This window comes from Equus przewalskii, chromosome 14 (assembly GCF_037783145.1).
Source record: "Equus przewalskii isolate Varuska chromosome 14, EquPr2, whole genome shotgun sequence".
NCBI classification, from domain to species: Eukaryota; Metazoa; Chordata; class Mammalia; order Perissodactyla; family Equidae; genus Equus; species Equus przewalskii.
Window position 1 is genome coordinate 72596204 of NC_091844.1, and position 27348 is coordinate 72623551.

The following is a 27348-nucleotide window of genomic DNA, read 5'->3' on the forward strand; positions in this document are numbered from 1 at the left end:
ATGTCTCACTAATATCATGCATGTCCTGTTGTCTTTACCACTTAGGTATATGTGAGGTTACACCAATTTTCCAGGCTTGAGGATGCCCAATATGTCATTTCCTTTGTCCGGAAGGGTGAGGGGCAGTAGTCCTCCCTCCCTCAACCCTCTGTTCCACCAAGCCCTCCATCCATGATGCCGTCACAGCAGGCCTCTTATAACACAGTGAACTTTTGAGCTTTCCTGGCTGAGTCATAGAAAGAGATCTTTCCATTTTTCCTCTAAAGATAAGGAGGTTTATTTTTTTAATGAGAACATTGAAGGGAAAAAAGTAGAAGGGGAGAAACAAAGCATTTGAGAAAATATAGATTTATTAAATCACACGAAATAAGTTCCTTATTAAAACGACTAGCCCCCAATGGACTTAGCTATCCCAGTTTTCTTGCTCCAATCCTGCTTTGGCTGAACCAGGGAATAAACAGATTTTCTGAGACCTTGGCCAGCATTCTGCCATTGTCCTGGAAGGCTTTCTCCTACACTCCAGGGGACATTGCTGATTCATGTTGCTTTGTTCTGGGAATTTGAAAAGGGCAGTCAGATGTTACACCGCATGATTTTCCATCTCCGTGCTCGCACAGAGGCCTGCAATGAGGGCATTGAGGGAGATGACCTCCAGGATTCTCCCTCCCTGGGTCTCTCTCCCTAGCATCCTCCCTTGCATCCCAATCTGAATTTTTAGACCTTGTAGCTGAAACTTGCTTTTCTGTCATCCTCAGAGTGACTCTGGCATGACCAAACTTGGAATAGAGGAGACACACTTTGTAATTAATTACTATCTGGGACCTCTTAATGACGCAATTTGTCAGAGGGAAAGAGTGATGAGATGGGAGACTTGAAGCACCACTTGTGGGGAGATAAGTTCCATTCTGCTCTTGGCTGTCTCTTGGTTGTCATGACAACCTCCTTGCTGTAGGGCTTTGTAACTATGTGAGGGGTTGCAGGGATGAATCTGTGGCAGCCTTTGGGAGTCAGTCCTGAGCTTGAAGGACCCCTCACCCCAACTCCTGGGGACAGTGCTTTCTCTGCTCTCATTGGTAAAGGGAGAGAATATGACATTTCCATTTTGAAGCTGTTGGTTTGTGTGGTTCAAAGGCATATTTTAACACTAGGTTACGAGGAGTTGGAAAGCAGAAGAGTAGAGCAGAAGTTCTCTGCTGCTGAGGACTGGCATTGGGGGTGGTGAGGACGGAGCTTGGGCTTCACGCAGTAAGTATCTTTCCACACAGTAAGTAAGTATCTTGATGCACTGGGGCATCTTCACTCTCTGGAATGCTGTGTGATGGAGCAGAGCTGCCTTTTGAACTCGTTGCCCGCCCTGTGTTGGTGGTCCTCCAAATGGATCCTGCTTTTTCTTGCTTTTATATATCTATATGAACTTTGTTTCTTTTCCCAGTCCATAGGAATCCCCATTGTATTGCAATTCCAAGCAAGGCCATGGTTTCTGAGCTGGTATTTTTTGTTTGTTTGTTTTTTTGGCTTTATTGAGGTACACTTGACAAGTAAAAATTGTATATATTTAAGGTGTAGAACTTGATGTTTTGGTATATGTATATATGATATAGTGAAATGAATTCTGTTGGGGAGAATGCAAGGCATGTTGAAGATAAGCATTTTGCCCAGTTATGGGGTAGTCTCTGCATCTAGCTCCCAGATTTTGCACCCATTCTCCTTATGTAGGATGTCTGCACTTCAAAATATTTGGGTGGAGAACAGTTTATTCACCTTGGTTCCTCTTAGAGCATTGGGAGAATTTAGAAAAAATATCTTAATACAAATTTTGAAATGGGAGGTGATATTCAACAAGGGGAGCACAAGTAGTGAAAGATGGTCATTTAACAGGTTTCTAAGGAGACTGGCAATTGTCACTTGGAAGACATTAGTTTCACCCAGTCCTGTGAGACAAGGAGGGGATACAGGTCAGAATTTGGACAGAGATGAATTGCTCCACATATAGCAAAGAAGGAATTAGAAATTCAGAGAAATTCCAGAATGGAGGTAAGTACTGGATAGCAATCTAGATGTTAGAAACAGGGAAGCATGAGAGAAGGATATAATCCCACCCAACACTTCTTTAAGATCAGTACTATGTTCTCTTATTAATTAATTTTTGGCTTCTTACCCAATGTACTTTGCATAAGCATATTGTTAGCAATAATAATAACACCTTCTAAATCTGCATAATGCAAAGTTGTTCCCTTCATTATCTCAATTTATACTCAGCAGGTCAGGATGATTTTCCCTATTTTCTAGTCGAGAACACACTGGGCATATTTTCTGAATAAAAGCACTTAGTATTATTTTCTGATATAATAATCTGTTCATATGGAAATTCTCAGACACAAGAATTAAATCTATGTTTACATTTATTCAGCATTATATATTCTTTTTTTAAGAGAATAAAAGTGCCTAAACCTAAGATAGCACAGGAAAATTCAGGCTATAAAGTTGCTGTATCTACAGAAGTCAAGGGTCACTTTCCATGCAAGGATTAACTTCAAGTCCAGTATAGCATTAGATGATTTGTCTCTGGTTCCCCTCTTCTGCGCTCAAGAACTGTGACTCCTACCTTCTTGTTCACTGTCAGCCCTCCCCTGAAATTCTTATTCTTGGTGTCTTCGATTCTCAATCCGTATCCTCCTGTCCTATATTAGGCAAAGGTGATATATTGATTCCTACTCTGGGAAATAAGATCCCCAATCTCGTAGACTAATTTATTACCCTTTTCAGAGTAAGTGTTTGCTTCTTTAGAAAGGGGTTTTGGTGAAAATAACACTGGAATCAGCTTGCTGCTGGGAGACTATAAGTAAGATTTTAGAACACTGCCCAGCTTTGGGTGACTGAGTGGAACAGCATTCAAGGAGCTTGCCCTAAACAGCCCCTTTAGACGTTTATCATCATTTTTGAACTACTTTGCTTGCTGGAATTTTTGTATTTACAAACAGTACTTTTACTGTCAAGTCCTCTGATTGGGTTACAGATAGGGGATTTCAAAATCTTTCTCAAGGGCCACAATAATTCAAATGCCTTCAGGGTCCCTTCTAGTATCTTATGAAGAGAGAAAGGTATAGTGAGGAGCCTGAGGACTATGGCGAACAAAATTGGGCATAATCCACATACGAGCACTTAAGTTTATATATAAATATATATCTTAAAAGAAAGTAATAATATAGCCCAAAGGTCTTCAGTTTAGAAACCTCTGAATATTATTTGTATTTGAAAATTAATTCCAAAGTTGAAAAGGAAAAAAATCAAAAGGGACCACAGATGAGGAGCTTAGCTTTTATTCTTCAGTGTGTGATCAATCTTGTAGATTGAAGCCCAGTAAATTCTGTCGAAGGCTCGTCAGCCCACTAAGGCCCTGTTGGGAACCTTGAATCATACACTATCCAGAGCCAGGGACCACAAACAGGCATCACAGGAAGACAAATTTCTGTCTCTGAGTCTGGTCACTAGGAAGGAGAGGTAGCCTTGGGCAATGATGGTGACAACTCAAGGTCAAAGTATAATCAATTCCTTAAGCAGTTATTCACACAGCAATAACTCAGATTTTAGGTCAGATTCTTGAGAATGGCTTGAGGAACAGTGTGTTTTGTGTCTGAGGATGATCTTACTAAATTTTGTGTTAAATGTGTTGGTGATATGTCATTTTGAGCAATTGGATTTCTCTTTTTCACATTTAGATTCAGACCTCCAATATGGTACATTACACCTTCATCCCAACCACTATCAGGCTCCACCCTGGGAATTTAGTTGAGATAAGAGGTTATCAAGTAAACGATTAGAATCCTGAGGGAGTCCAGAAGGTGTTTTTCTAGTGGTGTTGCTTCAGGGGATATGTTTGTTAGCACTTGGCTTTGCTGAAATGTGCACATTAAGTTTGGGAGATCTTGAGAGGCTTTTTAAAGTTTAATTGCTGCAAATCTCTTGTTATCATGCTTTCCTGTGAGATTTACACAGCCTTAAATGCTTTCCAGTATGAAAATTATTCTTTCTTATATTGTTTTGCTTGAAAAAGTTCAACGTGCTGAGATATAGGAAAGAATAGCATTCCTTCCCAGGAATCAATGAAAGTGTGTGTATTAGTTGCTAGGGCTGCCTTAACAAAACACCACAGACTTGGGGCTTAACCCCAGGCATTCACTTTCTCACAGTTCTGGAGACTGGAAGTCTGAGTTCAGAGTGTTGGCAGGTTTGGTTTCTTCCGCGGCCTCTCTCCTTGGCTTTTATATGGCCACCTCCTTGCTGTGTCTCACATGGTCTTTCCTTTGTGTGCACACATCCCTGGTACCTCTTTGTGTGTCCAAATATCCTTTACTTATAGTGACACTAGACAGATTGCTCAACCTAACGGCTTCATGTTAACTTGATCATCTATTTAAAGGCTCTATCTTCAAATACAGTCACATTCTGAGGTCCAGTGTTTTAGGGTTTCAACATATGAATTTCAAGGGAGGCAATTCAGCTCATAAAGAAATGTCATTGCTTTCAGGGTTGGACTGAATGATGGTTGAGGCCCCTTTTAGATCTGTAAGTGTAGGATTCTCTGATTCTAGAACTTTTCACCTATGACTGACAAATTAGACTTCCATAGAAAGCTGGCTTTCTATCCATCTATCATGCACTGTATTGCCCAGAGAGCACCCGCTTCCCCCATGTATGCGACCTGAGACATGACCTCCTGTTTTGTGACATCTGCATCTGTCTACTCTCACCATCATCCCTGTTCAAAACCTGCTCTAATTCTTCTTAGCTCGATCAGAAAAAATATCAAATAGAGATGATACAATGCAAGTTGTTAAGAAGGGAGAAGAGGCTGCTAAACACTGTTTTCTTTAAGGGAACTGAGTCTATTGACACATAACCATGAGAAATGATGGCACCGGAACAAAGCAGAATAGAGATGTAAGAGACGTTTCTAAGCTAAAATTCTAATGACTCAACTTCTAAGTACAATACATGAAAACAAGAGGCATCTAGACCACCTCTGTGAGTTCTGGCTTGTCTTCCTCCAAGGATGGTGGAGCCATTAACAAAGATCACTAGTAAAGAAGGGAGGTTATTTTAACAGTTATCTAAAGACATACATACATATATATATATGTTCACTATACATACGCAATGTATATATACTATTATAGGCACATATGCAATATGTTTTATATATATATAATATATATCTCCACACACTGACACATTTTAAACTATGCCACCTAAGCAGAGCTTCTGCATTCTTTCAAAGAAGCCCAGTCACAGAGCTTGACTTCTTGAATAGTTAACAGAAATATAGCCCCAGGTGAAGATGCCCAAGAGAAATTTTGTTTTAAATGGAAAACAGATAAATGTAAGAACTGGACTATATGTAAACACATGACATTTATATCTTAGACAAAATAACCTGTGTTGAGAAAAAGAACCATATAGCTAAGGTTCCAGACGCAGAATTAAATAACATATGCATTAAATTGAAGGACTGCCAATCATGCAATTCTTTAGTTCTTTTGTACAATTCCATTTTATTAAAGATAATGCTTACTACTCCTCAGTACCTAATTAACAATAAATAATCTGTGGAAAAGGTTGTGGAATAAAACATTCATAGACAGCATTTCATTATGTCATTAAGGATCATTAGATGCATTAACTGCCTTGCTAATGAATGCATTGTTAATTACTTGTTAGCACTTTGTCCAGGCCCAGTGCTTAGAACACTGCTGACTCTTGTGAGAAGATATGTTGGCAGTAAAAAGTGGAAATATCCGGCTACTTTTAGAGAAACAGCAAACCTATGAGGGTCCCCTAATTTAAGATGCTATCAACACTCCTTGCTGAATTATTATGTAAAAAACATCAATTTAAGTTGACTATTGATATAAAGATATGATAGAAGCAGAAGGCGTGTTGATCTTTGGTCACCAAAGAGATGAATCCCTGTATGTCAGTTACACTTCACTGCTAACCCTGACTTTAACCCTATTCTTCCTTCTGAAAGTTGGACTCCATAGGTTGATGCTCCTAGGTTTCAATAAAGCCAAATTCATAATTTTACCACTTAGAGAGAGAGTATAAACTTAAGTGTAGAATTACCCAACTCTTCCAAACCTATATAATGTTTCTGTTTAGTTCAAGAGTCTGGGAACATTTTCATTGTTGAAATATGGTGAAATTGATAATTACAGAAGATGCTTAGCCAACCTCCATATAACTTGCTCATCAGAATAGTTTAGTTCAGTACTCCGTTTGTAAACATTCTGAGCAGAGTTCGGGCACTTATCTCATGACCTGCAGGCTCCATACTCTGTTCCTGTGCCTATCTGCTCCCGCCACTGTTGGAGAGCTTATCACGAGTCAGTAAATATATTGATGCCAGTTCCCTTGCGATTGCAATTGCATAACTTGATTAAATATTATGTAAGTCAATGAGCCATAAGTGCAAAGAAAAAATGTTTCAGATTTTTTTTCTGGGAAGGTGACATGATAAAAAATTTTTGTGGAATTAAGTGTGGTTAGACAACTATAAAAGATGTTGGAAACTATAGAATTCTAGATTCTAAACTCAGATTTCGTCTCCAGAGACTTTGCATTTTCCTTCTCGCTTAAAGATATCAAAAAGTGGAACTGTAGACCATGTGTCATAAATATAGCTTTTGTAAGAAAACTTTGTGGAACTCTAATTGGAGGACCCGAGCACAAGGAAGAGACCTTGGCCCTACATCCTAAGAATAGCTAATGAATGCATATTAGTATATCTTAAGCGAAAATAGTATGTTTAAGCAATGAATGTATTTTTTAATGGTTCTCTGATTTACAGACCTTTTTGATTAACTGGCCAGTTACTGCCTCTGAATGCACTAGATGGAAGAGCTTCTGTTGTATATGAGGAGTGAAAAAAGCAGTGTACAAAATATTTATAATATAGCCTAACTTTAAATTATATGTGCAAGCATGAATATATAGCTGTAAAAAAATTAGATGAGAATATTAATATTTAATGTTGGGTGGTATGTTTATGCTAGGTTTTTGTTTTCTTTGTTATATTTTTCTATATTAAAATTTCCTGTAGATCATTCCTATTACATTTATAATGAGAAGTTAAACTACTAAATGCTATTTAATGCACTATGTTTTTTCTCCTCTGTCTCTGATTCTATTCTCATATCTCCGCCAGGGGCGTTCAGCCATTCCTGAAGGCAGACTGCTCCCCAGCACCCGAGGAGAGTGTTCCCAGTAGGGCTGGGTTTGGCTTTTTTCTGGATGACATCCGGGGTCTTCATTGCTGAAAGACCCCTTTTAACGCATTTTCGCTCACATGATCTCTTCCTGGTCCCGAGGAGGTAGCCATGTGTGTTCCAGACATGAGTGCTCTCTTTCCTGTTTTAAGGAGGCTTGATCACCAGGGGTTGACTGAGTAATTAAGGCTGTGGAAATATAAGCACCTTGGGTCTCAGCAACATTTACAAACATTTCAAGTTGGCGGTAGTTTACATACTTTTTTCCTTACGGCATGTTCTGAAAGAAATTGACTTTAGTTGAACCTGTACTTTGAAGCTACATGTGCGGTTTATTTTTTTAGTCATGGTTGAATAAATAGGGGGGGAAAAGACTTGTTTGTTTACTTCAAGATGACTAAACGGAGATGAAGTAAACAGCTACAGCTAATGCTGAAAGTCAGAGATGAGAAGACAACTTCTGTGATCACTCGGAGAGTGTCTTAAAAGGGGGTAACGCGGAGGCTTTGCTCTCTCGGGGCTATGAGTCGTGCCCCATAAAGCACACTGGGGAACCAGCTCCCAGGAAACAAGCAAGAGATCCAATCACTGCCCAAAATGTTCTAAGAATTCCCTGGTCTTTGGTGCCTGACAGATGGATATGTGGTTATTTTCAGAATGCCTTGTCTGATTACGTTTACATCTGAATTTATTATTTTCAGTGAGATAAAATTTAGTTTAGTATTAATTGTCCTATGATGTGTTGGCGTTTTTCTTTTGTAGGGCACTGGTAACTTTTTTTTTGTATGTTCCAATATCATCGTGTCGTTGTGTCGGGTTGTCTTACAGTCACTGGACAGATCAGAGAAAACAAGAAGAGCGAGGTCAGCAGTCTGAAGCTACGTCACAGTCATTCAATCTGTGCTCCCTGTGTACCTTCATGCCGTCCACAAGGCTCCTCACCATCTCCGTCTGGGCTGCTATCTCTTCCATCAATAGGTTGAGTATAAGGATATAAGCGAGTATTTAAGTGTATTGAGTATATAAGTAATTTACATATGTTCCCTCAGCATAATCCTCAACATCATGCTAAGAACTATCATTCTCATTTCACAATTGAGAAAATTGAGGCTCTGTGAATTTAAAATCAGTTGCCTTATGATCACGCAGCTAAAAAGGGTTATAGTCAGGGTTTGAACCTAGTCAGGTTTAGAAAGTTCTAAGATACTTTCACATTTCATAGTCATTCCTTTGAGGGGATTGCTGCACCTGTCTGGACCTGTCCCTTCACACATCTCTGGATTGCTCACACATGGAGCAGAGAGCACAGAAAATTCAACTCCATACACTAACCCTCAACTTGGGGTTTCACTCCCCACCTGTCCTATGCTACCTCCTTTCTTGGGTCTTTGACTCTAAATATTTACTTTTCTTGTTTATGATGACCTATGAAATATATTATCTGGTAGCATTTATTTTTTGGCTTTCTGTTTAAAAAGTAAATTTGAGATGTAATTTACATACAATAAAATGTACATATTTTAAGTGCAGAGTTCAGTGCATTTTGGCAAATATACATAACCATTTAACCATCATCCTAATCAAAATATTAAACATTTCCATCACTTCACAAAATTCCTTCATGCCACCTGTAGTCAATCCCCACACTCCCCATCCTGAGCTATCGTTTATCTGATGTCTAACACTATAAAATGGTTCTGCCTATGGAAACTTCATTTAAACCAGAATAGAGTATAGACTTTTTTTTTTGTGAGGAAGATTGGCCCTGAGCTAACATCTCTTGCCCTTGCCAATCTTCCTCTTTTTCCTTGAGGAAGATTACTGCTGAGCTAACACTTGTGCCAGTCTTCCTCTGTTTTGTATGTGGGGTGCTAACCCTGGGCCACTGAAGCAGAGTGTGCGAACTTAACCACTATGACACCAGGCAGGCCATAAACTTTTGTATATCTGATTTATTTGACTCAATATAATGTCTATGATATTCAAGCACAATGTTTCATGTCTCATTTTTATTGCTCAGCAGTTTCCCACTATACAAATATACCTCAAGTTGTTTATCCACTTCCCTATCAATGGACATTTGGGTTTTCTCTATTGAGACTATAATAGTTGAAGCTGCTAAGAACATTCACGTAGAAACCTTTTTGTGGACATGTGATTTCGTTTCTCTTGGGTAAATACCTAGGGATAAAATTGTTAAGTCATGAGATATGTACATTGTAAAATTTACAAGAAACTGCTTGCTGGTTTTTAACATAATTGTACCATTTTACATTCCCGCAAACAATGCATAAAGCTCCCAGTGCCAGATTCTACATCCTTGCCGACACTTAGTATTAGAAATCTTTCCAGTTTTAGATGTTCTAGTTGGGTGGGGAGAGGTATCTCATTGTAGTTTTAATTTGCATTTGCCTGATGTCTTATGATGTTCAGACAGTTTTCATGTGTGTATTGGCCATTAATGTATCTTTTTGCTGTTGTTAAAGTGTCTCTTCAAGTCTTATCCTAATTTAAGTGAAAAAAAATGTTGTCACTATTGAGTCGTCAGAGTTCCTTATGTATTTGGGATTCAAGTCCTTGGTCATGCATATAAACTGTGAATATTTTTATTTGTACCCAGTTGGTGGTTTGTGTTGACTTTTTAAGTACCTTCTATTCTCTTTAACTTCTCCCATCCACCATCTTGCTTCCCACCCTTAACTCACACAGCCTCCTTTCTCCCCAGAATAATGCACTGGGGTGTCCTAGTAACACCCAAGATTGAACCGCTGGTTCCAGGAAACATCTTGTAGCCAGAGTTAGGAACCCTCCTCCAGTAGCTCCTAGTACTTCTCATCAGGGATCTGACATGGTTTTAAATATTTAAGATCATCACTTCTTTCTCCCTTCACCTTATGCTTTACTTCTAGATGCCAATGAGTAAATTGTTGCTATTTTGAAGATTTGTTGATAATCTTTGATTTTTTAGAGCTACTTCTGCCAATCTGGTGACTAATGCCATGACCAGAAGACACAGCACATTTCAGTTAGTTTACGCCTTATACCTGTAATAAGGGGAGATGGAACTATAGAATTAAGGAACAATAACTTCAAATATAGAAAGAGTTAGGTCTGCTGACTAATATCAGATTTCACAATATTCTCAGAGGTGGTCTGAATGGTGCTGTAAGTAAAAATTGCATTTTTAGTGGGAGATTGAGGATCTTTTTCTTTTTTTGATGCCTGAAGAAAATGAAATTGTCAGTTTGAAGCAATATAAACAGTTTGAAGTTGAATGATCTATGCAGCTTTCACCAATAGCAAATACCTTCTGGTAGAGGGTATGTTACTATGTAAACCATAGGATATATTGTCATTTTTATTACAATACAGAAGCAGTGGCAACATACTCTGGTGTGCTCAAAGCTGTTTCAATCCGTCCTAGAGATTACCAAATTTCTTTATTCCTCTCCCTTCTGCTAAAATCTACACGAAAATATAATCGGTTTCCCACATGGACGGCTGGACTCACAAGACTAGTCTTAGTGACGGGGCAAGAATTCAGAGCCCATAGACTTCCCAGATGGAAACGGGTCAAGGACCAGGCTTTGAGATGTCAAAAAGGAAAGACTAAACTTAGTATCCATTCAGATTCTAGCCTCATTGGGGCTCAGGTGTGCAGAAAGAATGGAGATTCAGCAGAGTTCTCTGGGGGAGTCAGGCTACACTAGAAAAAATAGGGAATTTTTTCAAATTTCTTATAGAGAACTCTGAATTCAGTGGAGGGATCTGAGATGATGATGGGTCCCTAATCCATGAAACATATTGCATGGATTTTAAACTTCTTGAGCCAAGGGTGTCACTGTCCCCTCCATGCCTGAGTTAAAGCATTTTAACATCGTGAGACAAAGAAAACATAGGAATGCCTTCTGAAAAGATGCAAGTTTAACATATTCTATTAGTTTAAGTTTGGACTACTACTCAGCTTAAGCAATTGTAAGGCATTCTGAATCTGTGAATATAAAAATTATTAGTTCTCATTGTTATACTTCATATACAAAAGGGCTGGAGCATCACTCAGCAAGCAGAGATGGATTATGGCAACATCAGAGGTGCAAAATTTCAGCTTTCACCTGAATCCAGAGAGAATTAATGCTTATGTTTACAGTGGACTTGCATCTGCATGAAGAATGGCCTTGTTTCAGCAACGCTGACATCTACAGCTGCAATTGGGTTGCATCTATTACATATCCTACATTTCTTTCTTGACTGATGCCTTCAATCCTTTTGTTACTGAAACAGAAGAATGCCACATTAACCTTCTGTTTCACTATGATAACTGTGTTTTGTTCAGAATTCAGTGCAGTTACATAAAACCCATAGTCTATCCACAGGCTTGTTGGGGGGTCATTAGTAGCTTTGGCTGCCATAATTATTAAATGATCCGTCATCTCGAAACCTTATCCTCATGGTTCTCCTTTGAAGTGAATACTGAGTGGCAAGATACAGTAGTCCTCCCTTATCTGTGGTTTTGCTTTCAGCAGTTTCAGTTACTCTTGGTCAATAGTGGTCTGAAAATATTAAATGGAAAATTCCAGAACCAAACAATTCGTAAGTTTTCAATTGCACTTGTTATTCTGAGTTGCGTGATGAAATCACACCCTCCTACTCTGACCCACCTGGGACACTGTGTCACAGTGCCTAGGTCATTCTCCTCACTTTGTCTCATTCGTAGGCGTTGTATCATGATGAAGAAGGGTGAGTACATTATAATAAGATATTTTGAGAGAGAGAGACCACATTCACATAACTTCTATTACAGTTTCTTGTTATAATTGTTCTATTTTATTATTAGGTATTGTTGATCTCTTACTTTGCCTAATTTATAAATTAAACTTTATCATAGGTGTGCATGTATAAGAAAAACGTAATATATATAAAGTTTGGTACTATCGGTGGTTTTAGGCATCCCCTGGGGGTCTTGGAACTTATCACCCATGGATAAGGGGGGACTATAATATGTTTTTCTTAAATTGTAGAAACCAGTCTTGTGTCAGTGGCTTCCCTGTCACCTTCTATGCAGAATGGACCATCCAAATGTGGTGCTATGTATTAGGAATGAAAGCTGAAGAATGGAGTCTGGGCTTCTGTGCCACAAAATAATATTCAGAAAAGCAAGTGATGGCAGCGATTTTTCCCCCTAGGTACAGAGGAAGCTTAATAAAAAGCCATGGATCAGGGGCACTAGCGAGTCATCTGGACAGACAGACTCTAGCTAATAAGTAATTACCTCACCCATCTCCCGGAGACACATACCTGGAGAACCCACGGGGGGCTGGTCCTCTGGGCTTTCATAGTCAGAAGGTCAGTTTCAAAGAATCTGTAAATTCTCAAGGTTAGACCTAACAATCATTTAAAGCAAAAATTCATGGATGGGAGGGGGGGAGATTAAAATATTTTAACAGAAGGTAAAATTCATTGCCTGAATTTACAACATAGAATCTCAGACTTTCAGAAGGTTTCAAATAAATGTCCTTGAGTTTAGACTTAGTGTGCCTTCTCAGAGAAGAAGTTAATTACTGTGTGTCTCTGAGAATAAAGATTTATCTCATCAGAAGCGCTGTAACACACTTCACGACTTTTAGTTGTTTTGTCAGTTATAATGGGAAGGCAATGTTGTAAACTTCTAGTTAAATTAAGGCACATCTTTTAAATAATTAAGGTTCCTGGAACTTTTATTATTATTTTTTGTTCTAGCTAACCTAGAATGTCAAAAGTACTGAATCAGAACTATGTGTGCCCATCTGGAAAAGCTTGTTTATTAAAACCCTCTTGCTCAGAGGTGGGGTGGGAAAGGTGCATTCACAGGGCAGGGCTGGCTTGCCGAGGGAGCCTGGGCCTGGCGCTGCTGGACTCCCTGAGCAGGGGCTCCCCCAAGAAGGGCTGAGCTCTAGGGAAGGTGGGCAAGAGAAAGCAAAGGAAGCCGTGGGGGGAGGGAAACTGGTTCTGGAGCTGGTCTGGAACCCCCTGGATTGTACTGACCTGTCTTTCTCCGGAAGGTGCCAGGCTAATCCCGATTTCCTGCTTCTGTTCAATTCAACAAATGTGTGTGTCCCAGAATCTATGCTAGGTGCTTCGGATACAAATATCAGTTAAACATAGTTTCTTTGTTTGTTTGTTTTCTCCTCAAGTTGTTCAGAGCATTTGAGGAGAACAAAACTTGTTAGCTAAGTTTTTTCACTTTTCTTTTTCCTGAGGTATTATTTGATTTTGAAACAGTTTATCCTTTGTTTGCATAGGTAAGAGATGCTTGGAGAAAATTTTGGAAAAATCAGAAATTTTATCCTTTTCATTTGCGTCTTGATTGCAAAGTTGTTGCATCTTTTGTGGACCGAATTTGCTGACATTCTTGTGCTGGTTTTCTCTTTGCTATTCCCTGAATGAGGAGAGATCTTTACAATCTTGCTGTTCCATGCCTAAGGAGAAATAAGACTCTGGAGTAGGGTTTTCTTGCTCAGAGATTGGGATGGAGGCTGGCTCAAGAGCATAGCCCACAGGTAAATTGTCACCGCCTACCCATTAATTACCTCCCGGACTCCCCTGAATCAAATGACAATTGTGATTATAGAGAGAATAATATGTATTCTGCAAGGGATGGTCAGGAGGATAGAAGTCACTCTAGGTTTTTCAAGCAGGAAGGACTTATAGGAGATGGGCTCTTTATAATACTTTTGGGAAAGCTGGGGAAGCCAAGAGCCCCCAAGGTCAATTCAAGAAATGCAGGAATTACAGGAATTTCCACACCTGGTCTAGAAGACCATAGCTTCAGAGTGGGTGATTCAGAGGGGCAGAACCAGAAAGTTCTGTGAATCCCAGTTTTGACTTCTGCTCTCCCATCTACCTTCCACCGGAGGATAGAATAATGGCTTCTCTTTCTCTCCTGTCTTCCTAATTTTGCATAGCTGACTTTCATTGACAGATCTGTTAGACCCTGTGAATCTGAGAAAGGTACTTTTCAGGCTTCCAGACCTTGTGAGGCTTAGACGTGTGCGTGTATATTTTTTGGAGGGTGCAGAGGGGTGATTACTACAATTATCTCTAGCATATAAAACAATATAAATAATAAGATTAACTTGCACTGACCTTCATCTTGTTCTAATCACCATGCTAGGGAATTTACATGTATTCACACAGGACCTACAAGAAGGAGTCACCAATATTATTCCCATTTTCCATGACAAAAATCTGAATTTAAGAAATAGTGAGTAAATTTATCAAATCTCCATTACTACTAAGTAGCAGAATTGGCCTGCAAATCTAGGTCTGCTTTACTCCTGTACATGGACTCAATTTAAAATTGTGTCTTGTTTCCACTGTTTGATCAACTGCTGATACCGAGAAATGTTTATTTTGAATAATTGGATGCACTCTATGGTTATTCTCTTTCCATAAAGCAGAAATCAAAAACTGCAATTCAGAAAGTTCATCAGTTTCCCAGATATTCACCTCTGCCCCTTTCATCTAGCCATTTTTATTCCCTCAAAACTTCATCTGTGCTTTGGTTGGTAGAAATTTCTCCAGGGGTTCGGCAGAGCATTGAGAAATTTCAAGTTTTTAGTACTGTTTCAACTTGGTAATGTTTATGTGTGAGTTTTCCTAAAAGTTACATCAGGGCCACAGTGGAGAGGACTTCGTGGGTCATTTCAATAAAATATAGTATGTCCGTTAATAGAGACACGTATTGGGTGCTGCAGAGAAGGAAGGAACATGCAGTATGTACCTGCCTCTTGTGCTGACACTGTTTTTAAAAAATGTTCCATATCCTGCTTTTTAATTCAACTAATATGGTCACTATAAGCATGGACAGTAGAAAGAAGGTGTTTGGATATGGGGAAGCTAGATGTTAGTACTGATGTCACCTACCTAACTAAACTTTCTGGGCTTGGTTCTTCAAACTCAAGTCTGAAATCATCTTTTCACACTTGAAATTGTAGTGAAAGAATAAATAAGACAAAAAAAGTCATAAGAGAACTATATATTTATGAAAGCTTTAAGAATTATAAAATTTTTCACATATATTAAACCATTGGATCCTTATAACCAACCTAAAAAGTAGATAGAATGCATATTATATCCTTCTTTACAAATGCAGAATCTCTAGTTCAAAGGGATTAAGAGTGATATATGATGTTCAGTTAATGCTTACCTAGATTTACCTCCCATGACATCAGCATTGTGCTAGGATAAAGCCTGTCGCAACTTCTGCTCTCAACTTTTCAACCTGAGGATACATAACTGATACACATGATTTGTGAAATAACAATTAAATAAATCATATGGTCGGCAAACAAGATGCGCACGGTGTCCAAAGGAGCTGTGCAGATATTGTGTGCTGCTAGGGCTCTGGGAGAGGAGAGAGGCACACAGGAAAGCCTTGTCAAGAAACTTCCCTTGGGGCTCTGGGCCGCGGATAGGAAGTGAGTAAATGAGATGTCGGCCAGAAAAATGTCAAGGGTGTGGTCCCAAAGCAGGAGAAAAAGGAGCAACAGAAGAATTTTTGCTAAACCTCGCCTTTTTTCCAGGAATTACACTAGTCATCAGACATGCATTATTGTTTCATTTAATTCCCATGGGAGCCCCGTGAATTAGGTAACATTGTCCCTTAAAAAAATAAATCAAGGAAATATTATTGAAGTTACTATTCTGAAATCACACAGTTTTTGGGTGGTGAGGGCGTGATTTGAATGCAACCTGTCTGATTTTAAAGTGCAAGCTTGGGCCTTCTTACTGCACCAAATTAGCAACATAAGGCCTGTGCTTTACCATTTCTGTCACCCATCCATCCATTCAGCAAACGTCGAGGAAACACTTCTTGTTTTCAAAAGGAGAATCTTGCCTCTCAGAATCTTAAATGGATGAGAAGACCCTGAATGCTTATATGGTGGGGTGGTGACATCATGCTTTCCCTGTCATGTACAGGGTACATCAGCATATGCCAGCATTCCGTTTGGGAATCTCATATTTTAGCACAGTACTCATAGGGCTTAGTTGGAGAATTTCCACCAAGAGCATGACCTTTTTTCGCTTAGCAGCGTATAACACAACAAAATCACTAGAACCTTCTGCTCCCCTACAAAATCAAAGGCATTTTTGCATACTTTATAACGTGAATGTGCTTTTCCCTCTCAGGTCTGGAGTCCCAAAGCACAGGGCAGTGGCAGTTGAAATGACTTGGACATGAATTTAAGGTATAAAGTACCATCTGTTTCAAGCAGTTAGGATAAAGATAATGGGAGAGACAGTTTCCAAGATAGATGGTTATTGGAAAACAACATTTGGTTGAGGAATTACTAAGACAGCTCACCCGGGTCATTTCCAATCCAGCCAGTGTTCTCTGACAGGAGGAGAAAAAAATAGAGCGAAGTCTGGGAAACGGTGCTGTCTCCCTGTCCTGTGGTTTAGCTCAGGAATTGAGGTTTACGGCGTTACATTTAGAAAGGACACCGCAAAGGCATCCACAGGCCGCGTTTGTGAGTGATGGTTAAATAGGACCGAGAGCTGGTCTGAAAATCAGCAGGCTGCCTTCTGAGGCCGCTGTCCTCCACGAGCGTGAAATCAGCTTCCTGTGTTGGTACTGGACTCCAGGCATGGAGCTTCCGCATTTAGGAAACAGTGTCCCCCATGATCTTTGGCAGAAGATCAGATAACTGAGGGTACCCAGGGCTCTAAGGAGTACTTAACGTGAGCCGCATTAAGCACTCACCCCTCCATATTTGCACATTCTCATTTCAGCCATTTTTACTCTTGCCTTTTTCAGAATTGTAGAGACTTAAGATCTTATTTTCTGGTTGGTTTGTTCCTCTTGAGTTCGTCCCCTCTGCTAGTAAATTATGTGTGTGATTCTCTTTCTCTGAATCCCCCAGCATTCGTCGACCTCTGTTTAAAATACAGAGACCCAGAGTGAAAATGGCACTGCAGATCCAAACTTCGGGCACACAGAGGCCCTTTTCCCTTTGCCTTGGTTAGATGAGACCTTTTTGTCCACAGCCCAAGTGATCCCTGCATATCTGCTCCCATCTCCTCTCGGTGATGTCTTTATGATAAAGTGTCCACTGCCTCCAAACCCGCCTGGTCCCTGCTGCTCTGCTTCCCATTAACCATGTGTGTTTCTGCTTGTTTGTCTCCAGATGTATTCGTTAGCATTTTTCCAGTTGAATCTCATCCTGCTATTTCTTGCTCATATTGCTAACCTCTCCAGGGGCCCATATGCTTCCACAGCTCTTGTGCCAAAATTGCAGAGCATCTTAATACAAACCTTCCTTCATCGTCTTCACACCAGCCAAAACCACAGGCTCAGTGGACTGCCAGCCTGATTTACAGCCAGCTCTGCTCCAGCATAAATAGGGCAAGCACAAGGTTTGGAGTTGTACCACAACTGTGCGATTTCCCAGTTGTGTGACCTTAGGCAAGATGGTTCAACTCTTGAACCTGAGTTTCCTCATCTCCATTCGAAAAATGCTAACCACCCTGCACAGTCAAAATATGAGATGACGGATGTTCAGCACCTTCCACCTTCCCTGGCACACTGGACACACCTCTCTGTCTCCTGGAACAGCAGAGAAGAGCTGAGATTGTTGGTGAGCACCCAGGGGAAAGAGACTATGCCACACCCAGGCAAGGCTGGAGCATTAAAGAAATGACAGTCTTGAAAAAATAACTTGTACTGTTAGAACAAATTGGTGAAAAATGTATGGCTACAGAAAACTGGCATTTGAGGCAATGTCCTCTTCCTAATTCATTGTTTTCTTACTCTTGTTAACAGGCTTCTAGTTCCCTGAATCTACTACACTTGCCCAAACGGGCAACATTCTCTTTCTATAGAATGCCCATCCCTTGCCACATCTTTGCCCACCTAATAAACTTCTGTTTAGCTTTCAAGAGTCAGGCCAAGCATCACCTCTTTCTGGAAGCTGCCTTAACCTCCCCAGGCTGAATTTAGTCCTTATGCGTCTGTGTTTCCACATTGACTTCTGCAAATCTCTCATAGCACAAGTCACGTTACTGTGACTTAGCCTTCCCTGTCTATTCCCGGGCTTGTCTGTGCACCTTTGCAAGGCAAGAGCTACGTTCCACATTTCTCCGTATCCCCAGTGCCTAAAATTGTGTTTGAGACACTAAATAAATACTTGATGAAGGCATGCGTTAATCCATGAATGAATGGTTGAATGAGTGAATGAACACATAAAAACAAGTCCCATCTTTTACATTCAAATTTGGCTAAGAGCAAATCCAAATTATGATCTTCAGACTTGTTCTTGGGAGCAGAGAAAGAACAACTCCACTGACACGTCACAACAGTTTGCCAGCTTGAACGGCCATCAGAAATGTTACTTGCTGTGCCCTCTCTCCACTGCCAGGGACAGAAGAAATCAGACTGTTCTTCATCTGAAGCTGTTTCCCTGAATGATGAATAAGAATAGATAAGAGTTGTGGAAGCCAAGCAGCAAGGCAAGATCTGCTTGCTATAGCCATGGACAAAAGGGAATCCAGTCAATTCAAATGGGGAGAAGCTAAGAACAGGCGCCCTGCTCCAGGAGAGTATAGACTGTGTCTTTCTGTGTTTGGATACACAATGTTAAGCTCGTTTATCCTTTGAAGCCTTCCTGATTTCTGACCCTTTGCTTGGAATATCCTTTCTCAGATCATCTCAGAGTTAAGACAAGACTTCTTTGACCATCGTTTAGAAAGTAGCCCCCCATCTCCGTAGTTACTCTCTGTAACAGCATTAAAATTCATTTTTCCCTATCATATATAACTTTATGAACTCAACTTTTTACTTGTTTACTTGCCTGTGTCTTTTTCCACCACTCCACCTCCTTTATCCCAAGACTCTAGATCCCATGAAGGCAGAGATCTTTTTGGACATAGTGAGTAGTTAATAAGTATTTGAGAACTAAATGATTCATTTCTTATGCTATAACATCTCCCTTCTTCTTTTGCTTATTCATTGAATAATTATTAAGCACCGACTGTGTGCCAGGCACTGATACAGTAGTGGAGAGATGATGTGGGTAACTTGAGAGAAATTAACTTAGAAGGGTTACAGTGGGGAAGGGCCATATTTAAAAAGCAGCTGCCTCTGAAATGGCAAGGAGGGCTGTAGCATAAATTAATGAATGAGAAGTATATATTTTCTAGAAGTCTTTATTCTTCTAGAGATGGGGTTACAATAAGGTGAGAGCAAAGCTGACTAGGTGCAGACGTTTCTGCCCAGCAGAATCCCTGGTTTGCAGGTAAGAGGTTCCCTGCAGCCATAGTCCTATTTGCCCAGGCAAACCCCTAATCCACAGGCACTTATTGAACTTGAACTGAAGATGAGTTCATGGGGAAGAGCAGAATCTCAAGATACGGACTCCCAACATCCTTAAACCTATAGGTCTTGGATTATTGGGTAAGGAGGAGCTAGTAGTCATTTACTACAATTGACAGTATTTTGATCTTTTAAATTAGGTAAATCCAGCGTGTTGCCATGGATAAAATAGGAACTCAAGCACTAATTATTCTTCTCACATGTGCATTTCAAAGAGACTTTTTCTCCTCTGGAGGTTGGGAAAAATACAAAGAAAATTTTGAAGTCAGTGGCTTGAGGAAGACATAGTACTCTGTCTTGGAATGAAATCTTAAGGCAGGAGGCCATAAATATGAATGAAGAGTATAAGAATCTGAATAAATGCACTTGAACTTGGGTAATGTTCCATTGTCAGAAGCTGCTTAAACATCTGAGAGGTGGAACAGAGGGCTGACAAGCAGGTGCTGTCCAAATTAGGCAATGCCATGCGAGCTCCAGCCAAGTAAGGAAAGGGGAATGGGTCCTTCACATCTTGTGGTGCCAATGCTTAAAGCAGCGAATCTGTGGCTCGTGATGTGTAAGACGTCATTAGTGACAAGCATCATGAATTACATAAAAATTTAGGACCTATGTTTGAAGAATTTAATTTTATTTTTCTATATATCCATACGTAATGTGTGCACACATACACACTCTTGGAAAATTTCTAAAGGAAAAGTAACCACACCTTAAAGAGACTCTTTTTAAAAGACAATGCAGCCAACATTATTTACAACATTTATGGAGTTCTGAGACCAGGACCAGAAAAAGGCCAGTCACCTTGGTGGGGAAATTTTAATGCCAACTGATTTTACTTATCTATGCCTCTCAAATTCTTCCTTTCCTTCCATTCCTCAAAGACAGGTATGTCATCCTGGTGCAACCATGATGAGATCAGGAAAAGGAGGAATATAGCCAGAAGCAGAGAAATGCTGCCACTGAGCGGGTCTACTCTCATTGCTGCCAAGACAGAAAATTCTGCCCAGATTTGGGCTACTGTATGTCCACTTGGGGAACCAGGGAGACTCACCCCATATTGAGCGGAGAGCGATGGACAATGGTAAGTATTCATTCTCAGCCTGGACCTTCCTGTGTTCTCCTAGATGCTGGCTACCTCCTCCTTACTGTACTTGGTCCTCCATTCCCTATACTCTCTCAAGCTTGCCCCCAGTATTTAATTCTTAACCCAGAATCTTAAGGAGACATAGAACCAGGGATGGAGGAAAGGATTCTTTGGAGAGAATGAGGGAAAAGACAAATGTCTGCACTTTGCTGAGAGCTTCATCCACTCAGCTGATGTGTATCAGGGGCCCATTATCTGTTAGGTACCGTGACAGTCTCAAGGGGAGAGGTCCCTTAAGTTCTGACCTTTGCATTCAGTCTAGGGAGAGTTATAGGAAAGTTTTTGGCCAACTATAAAGAAATGTGAATATATTGGTTTTAAACCTATCTCTGAATTAGATTCATGCAAGATATTTAATATAAACCCAGATTTCTTGCCCCCTGCCAATGTATTGAAACAGAATCTCCCAGGGTGGGACTCAGAATTCTGTGTTAAAAACACAACCCTCTTCAGGTGATTCTGATGACCTAGTTCACAGACCTGCTTTGGGCAACACTACTCTAGTAGAAGGATGCGCAACGGACAGTAGATAAACCAAGGAGAGGTGCTTTCTCAGCCTCCTGCCTCTTCAAAGTTTCTCCTTCAACATCTTTCACTCCGATTTTATGGTCTTTACACCCTCCTTACTTAGGAAAATTGTTTTACTTGATTTGCTATTTCCACTGGCCATCACTAACAGACTGCCTCGGAACGATGGTTCCTTCTGCCTGTGTAATATTAGGAAAAAATTACACTATGTATTACACATCTATAGGAAAATCTCCTAGTTTTATGTACTATGGATTTCAGCTCATGTTTTGAGCTTAATAGCAATGTGCTTTCACACCACCTGGTCTGCAATGTATTTTGGAATGCATTCAGGAGCCTGCTACCCCCATGCGTAATTTAAAAATATAGGCACCGTGTGTCATTTAATGGTGGAGAAAGCACCAACTGGAAACTGACCTTGCTTGCTCTTTCATTCAAGTGCTCTGCTAAGTTAATTGTCAGTAAGAACAGAATAACATTTTATGAGACACCATTCCCCAGGATCAGCCCCAAAGTCCTGACTTCATCTCCTACTAATTGACTTGGCCAAGACCTTTTTGATGAATATAGTGTGTAAAACTGGAAAAGATCTTTCTTTCTTAAGCTCTCTTTGACTCAAATTGAAAATTTCAGCAGCAAGAAGTCGATCGTGTCGCTCTTTGTTCTACCAAGAAGCGTTATACATGGAAAAAGCCAAAAGTGCCCTGGCAAGTCTGGTTTGCACTTATCTGGGGAGAATCCATGATCTACATGGAAGCCTGTTTTTCCATCTGTAAAGTAGGCCCAGCTGTTGCATTCATATACTTCAAAGAAATTTTGAGAGAGTTAGTACGAAAAGGGAAAACGACATTAAATTTGCTGATTCTGACATGCTTATCACTCTCACTACCACTATAGTTTTCTCTCTCCTAATAGTTTGGGATTTGTAAGTCTGGCCATGTGGGCATCAATCCATTTCTTCTAAGACATGAAGCCTATAATTCAAGTTACTGTAAGTCTCTTGAAGGAACAAAGTTTATTTCTACGTCTTGTTTTTTCCTCCGCATAGCACAGAGCTGTTGTCTGCTTAGTAAGTATGCAGCATCCACTTAATAAATCTTAGTGATATTGTTTGCTTGGTTACGGTCTTGTGTTTCAAAGTCCTTTATTTTAAAAGGTGTCATTCCATAATTTACAAACTCTGCCTTCGTACAACACCTTAGCACCCCAGGAGTTCTCCTATGGAAGGAGATGTGCCAATAATAATGATACTTTCTATTATTTATTGACTATTTACTAGGCATTGTCCCCAAGGGGCAGGTACTAATAGCCTTCAGTTTTACATGTGAGGAGATTGTGGTATAACAGTAAAAGTGACTTGCCTGAGGTAAGATTACAAACTCAGGAAATGGAATTCCAGAGCCCCCAGTTGTAATCACTACCCTTTCTGAATTATGGACATTATGTTGTCCACTCATCTATCTGGTACTCCACAAGTCCCAATTAAATAGTACAGTTCTGAGTTCATTAGTTTTACATATTGAGTTTTCACAGAATATTCCAAATGAACAAAGTGTTTAGTAGATAAACCACTTATGTACATAACAGAGAAAAATAACCTAAAGTACGTTCATAAAATGCCTTTTCTGGAGTCTTTCTTGGCTTCACATAACAGCATATCATAAGAACTATTATTTTCATTCAGGAGTGATATCATTTAGAGTAAAATGCAAAGAAATGCCAATACCTGGGCATATGATGACTTTTATTCATCATTTAGTCCAAACTAAGGAGTGTCTAAGTCACTGGGCTTGGACTGAGCTCCCTTTGCTTAACTCTCTTTGTTGCTGAATATACCGATGCTGTAAGTTAACTAACAGGCATATGATACTATTATGTTTATGGACTGTAAGATACTATAGATAGCAAGATGCACCATTATTTTATGTACCATTAAGAAAGAAAAAAATAGTCCTTCTAACTACATGATGACATGCAGCAAATGCAAGATGAGTTTAATTTCAGACACGTTAAAATGTAAAAATATGCATCTTAGCATTAATTAAACATGATTACCTTCAATTCTCTTGTGAAATTATTAGTCAAACTTTTATCTTACTGAAAAGAGAATATTTCAACCTCTGTTTCTAGAGTCTTGGTTAAGAAAATGAAGTCTAGATTTGAACTTCATAGATTAGAATCCTGACTCCACCTTGCACACGATGTATTATATTAGACAGCTTACTTTCTGTTATTTAGTTTCAGCATTTATAAATAGCAATGAATAATATTATCTACCTCATGGCATTGTGAAGACAACAAAGGGTAATTCACATAAAATTGTTTAGTACGTAGTAAGAAGGTTGCTTGGTGCAAAACAGATGTTAGTTATTTGCATTTTATGTTCAGATATGAAAATATTAAGGAAGGTTGTGAATGTTTTGTTCAAATGTAGAAAGGGACCACAAATTATTTGAAGTTCTTCTCATCAAAAGGAGGTCTTCATTTCTCCACCCCTTGAATTTGAGCTTAGCTATACAAGTTTCTTTGGTCAATAGGAAACTAGCAAATATAATACAACAGAAGCTTGAAAAGTGTTATTTTCCACCATCACGTGAATGAATTACTGGATAATGGAAGACCTGTGGGCATTACCACAGCTGACGTCAAGCCAACCGTCAGACACATAAGAGGCACACCACCCCCACATCAACAGCTTTCCAAATGCCAGAAACGTGTGTGAGGCCATGCAAGACCACCCAGCCCTCAGCTGACCCGTCACCTGACTGCAACTGGATAAAAAAGCTCAGAGGAGGAAGACTGCCCAGCTGACTCCAGCCCAAGCAGCTGATCCACAAAATCATCAACTATTACAGAATTGTTGTTTTAAGCCACAAAGTGTTGGGGTGGTTTGTTATGCAGCCAAACTAACTGATACAACCATGGAGGCACGCTATTTCTCTGTGGCTGCTTTATTTTTGTACTGTTTGTTTTTATCTATCTATCTGTATATATAAAAAAATCTTAGTGTCTTTTTGGCCTTTATGTTTAAATCACACGTGTGCAAAATCTTAGTTTAATTAGGTCAATGAAACACATTAGCAAGATCTGAGAACCTTTCAAATTCTCTACTTATTTATTTGTTTGTGTGCTAGAAACAAATTTTAATTACTTCGCAGTTATGGTTTTAAATTTTGATGCATTTTCAATAGTAAGACATACTTCAAATAGAGGTATACAGTAGTTTCTCTACGTCTCTGTTTTAGAGTGTTAGGAGCAGAAGTAATAAAAGCATGGAGCGTGTAGGGAAGCATCATGTTGATACTCCACAACTTAAATATGTCTTTGAGAGCCTGCTTATTTGGATTTTTTTAAAGTAATAACAGGCCATTTAAGCCTGGCCACAATTAAAAATAAATCCACAGGAGAACCTTGACATGCAGGAACAATGCGAAGTCCCTGATGGTGTCAAAAGAACAGCAAAATGAACGTTTTATAAACACAGACCTTAGAAGAAGTGTTTTAAAATGCTAACAGTGAGCTCTCCGAAGATGCTGCCCTTCTGGCACCGATTTCAACAGTTCAATCCTTTATTACCCTTGAGAAGTCAAATCAGTCTTTTCCTGAAGGTCCCAGTAGTCTGTGGGGGGCTGAAGAACTGTGTGCTCCTCTTTTAGGCAGGCCGGCCTCAGTGAGGTTATGAAAAGATGCTCATTAATAACAATATTTTTTAAAAGAGTATTAAAACCCGTTGGACAGCGCTGAACATAACCAGCGGCAGCAGTAGTGTGTCTGATTTGCTGTGTGTTTGCTATCGAAAAAAATTCCATGAGATTCATTTTAGAAAATATATGTCAGCATTTGTGGCATTCCATTAATGCAGAAACCTATTTGCTGAAATTAGGGACAGCTTCAAAAGTGTCTGCCTCAGTGTAAATTTTATTTCCTACAGAATTTACTACCATGTTCATTTTATTTTAAAAAGTAAAGCATATTTATATGGAATTATTCTTATTGTGGAATTATCATGATCAAATTATTATTCATAGTAAAAGGACCAGCAGCATATCAAATTACTTTGTATACAAGAGTTGTTTTCTCTACCAGACAGTTGCTTCATGGAGGGTCAAAGCTGTGCCTAATACATTGGATTCCCTTCTCTCTCTGTAGCCTGTGTCTTTTGGTACCATCCTTGGCCTGTGCAGAGTAAAGCATTTTCTGGCAGATAAGTTTGCTAATCTCATGTGTTTTCCTAGCATATATATCTTGCCTCTTTTTCCATCTTTATGACCAGTGCATAGGGCTGAGCGTAAAGGAGGTGCTTAGTATAATGGACTAGCTTTGAGGACAATGCATTCTCTGAGGATGATAATGCCAGCCAAGAAATGATCTTTTTTCTACTCTGCGTATCCTAGATTTTCACGTACGTTCTGAATCAAAAACAAAACCTCCTTCTGGCACCAAATGACTTGATTGGAAATTATTAATACTCTTTTAATGAAAAACTAATTTGGAGGACTGTGGAAAAACCGGGAGACAGAAATTAGAAATTCTCTCACATTCTTTTTGCCTTCCCCCATTGCCAAATGGAAATTAGTAAGGCATTTTTAGACCTGTGTTTCATGATTATTTAATAATTAAGGAAAGGAGAGATCTGAAAATCTAGGGTATTCTTCTAAGAAACCTCTCTGCTTGTCTATGGACTATCTCACTACTTGTTTATTTGTTTGTTTGCTTTTAATTTCTTACCACTGCAAAGTAAGACTTGTCTTAATGTTTTGGACCAAAAAATAGGTTAATGATACGACAGTTTCCATCATACTTATATGTGTTTTTGTAATATGTCATTAAATATTTATGTACCCTTCACTGAGTTATTCTAGAATGTATACTTCTACCTTTTATCTTTAGTGACTGGCATAACGTCAGTTGCATAATGTTTCAATTATCTATGGCTGCATAACAAAATACTCCAAAACTTAGTAGCTTAAAATAACAGCAGTTTCTTTTTTCTCATGATTCTGTGAGTTGATGGGCAGTCTTCTGCATCCAGCTGGGAGCTGAGTTGGGGCTGGAAAGTTCAAGATGGCCTCATTTACAGGTCTGTCAGGTAGTGTTGGTTGGGCAGCTCACTTCATCCCCCACATGGTCTCTCTTCTTCCATTAGTCTAGAGCAGCATCCCTAGTGTATGGCTACTAGTTTCCAAAAGAATCAAACTCAAGCTGCCAGGTTTCTCAAAGGCTGGGCTCAGAACTGCCACAGTGTCACATCTGCTGCATTCTGTTAGTCAAAAAAAATCACAAAGCCAGCCCAGATTCAAATGGAAGTGAATTATAGTTTACCTCTGGAAGTGGGGAGTGGCAAACCAGTTCCAGAGGAGATGAGTTGGTGGTCAGCTCTGAAGGCAATCTTAATTAGCTGGTTAGTTTTTAATAAATATTTGTTGAATTAATGAGTAATGAGAATGTGAGTAAATGCGCAATGAGAAAACCCAGTCTAGATGACAACCAGAACAGAGAAGGATCAAATACTGGAAAGAGAACATACGTATTTCCTCGTCTTTCTCTGTTCCTTGCTTTCTTTCACCTCTTTCTTTTTTTTAATCATTCAGAAATTTTGAATAATAAATGAGCATTTGTCTGAAAGAGAATGAAGTGGCTAGCATTCCAGATAGAGGGAACACCCTAAGCAAAGAACTAGAGCAGTGAAATTACATGATGGCTTTGAGGAAGAGCAAGTAGTTGGATGTGGCTGATAGTATGGGATGTTTGTAGAGGAATGATGAAGAATGAAGCAGGAAATGTGTGAGGAGCTTGTGTTCATAGAAGATTAGCGTTTGTTCTTTAAGCAATGTAAAGTTGAAGGACTTAAGGTAGGATGATATGAACATCATGATGAGTTTTTTTAGTATATGTCTAAAACGGACTATATGAACTCTAGTAAGGATTAAAGTCATGTCTATCTTTTTCTTTGCTGGGTCCTCTATCCTTAAAACTCTGCCTAAGATACCTACGATGCGCTCCATTAATTTATCAAAAAAGCTGAATACTTGGTTGCTAAGTGAATGAGGCCATCATGTACCAGA

The 27348-nt window shown here is 39.5% G+C and overlaps 1 long non-coding RNA gene across 1 annotated transcript; it reads left to right on the forward strand.

Annotated features, from left to right (window-relative positions):
- The first annotated feature begins 906 nt into the window (after positions 1–906).
- On the forward strand, positions 907–27348 carry LOC139075811 (uncharacterized). The gene is made up of 3 exons (XR_011526670.1): positions 907–1245; positions 8094–8243; positions 20493–27348. It is a non-coding gene; the product is annotated as an uncharacterized lncRNA (long non-coding RNA).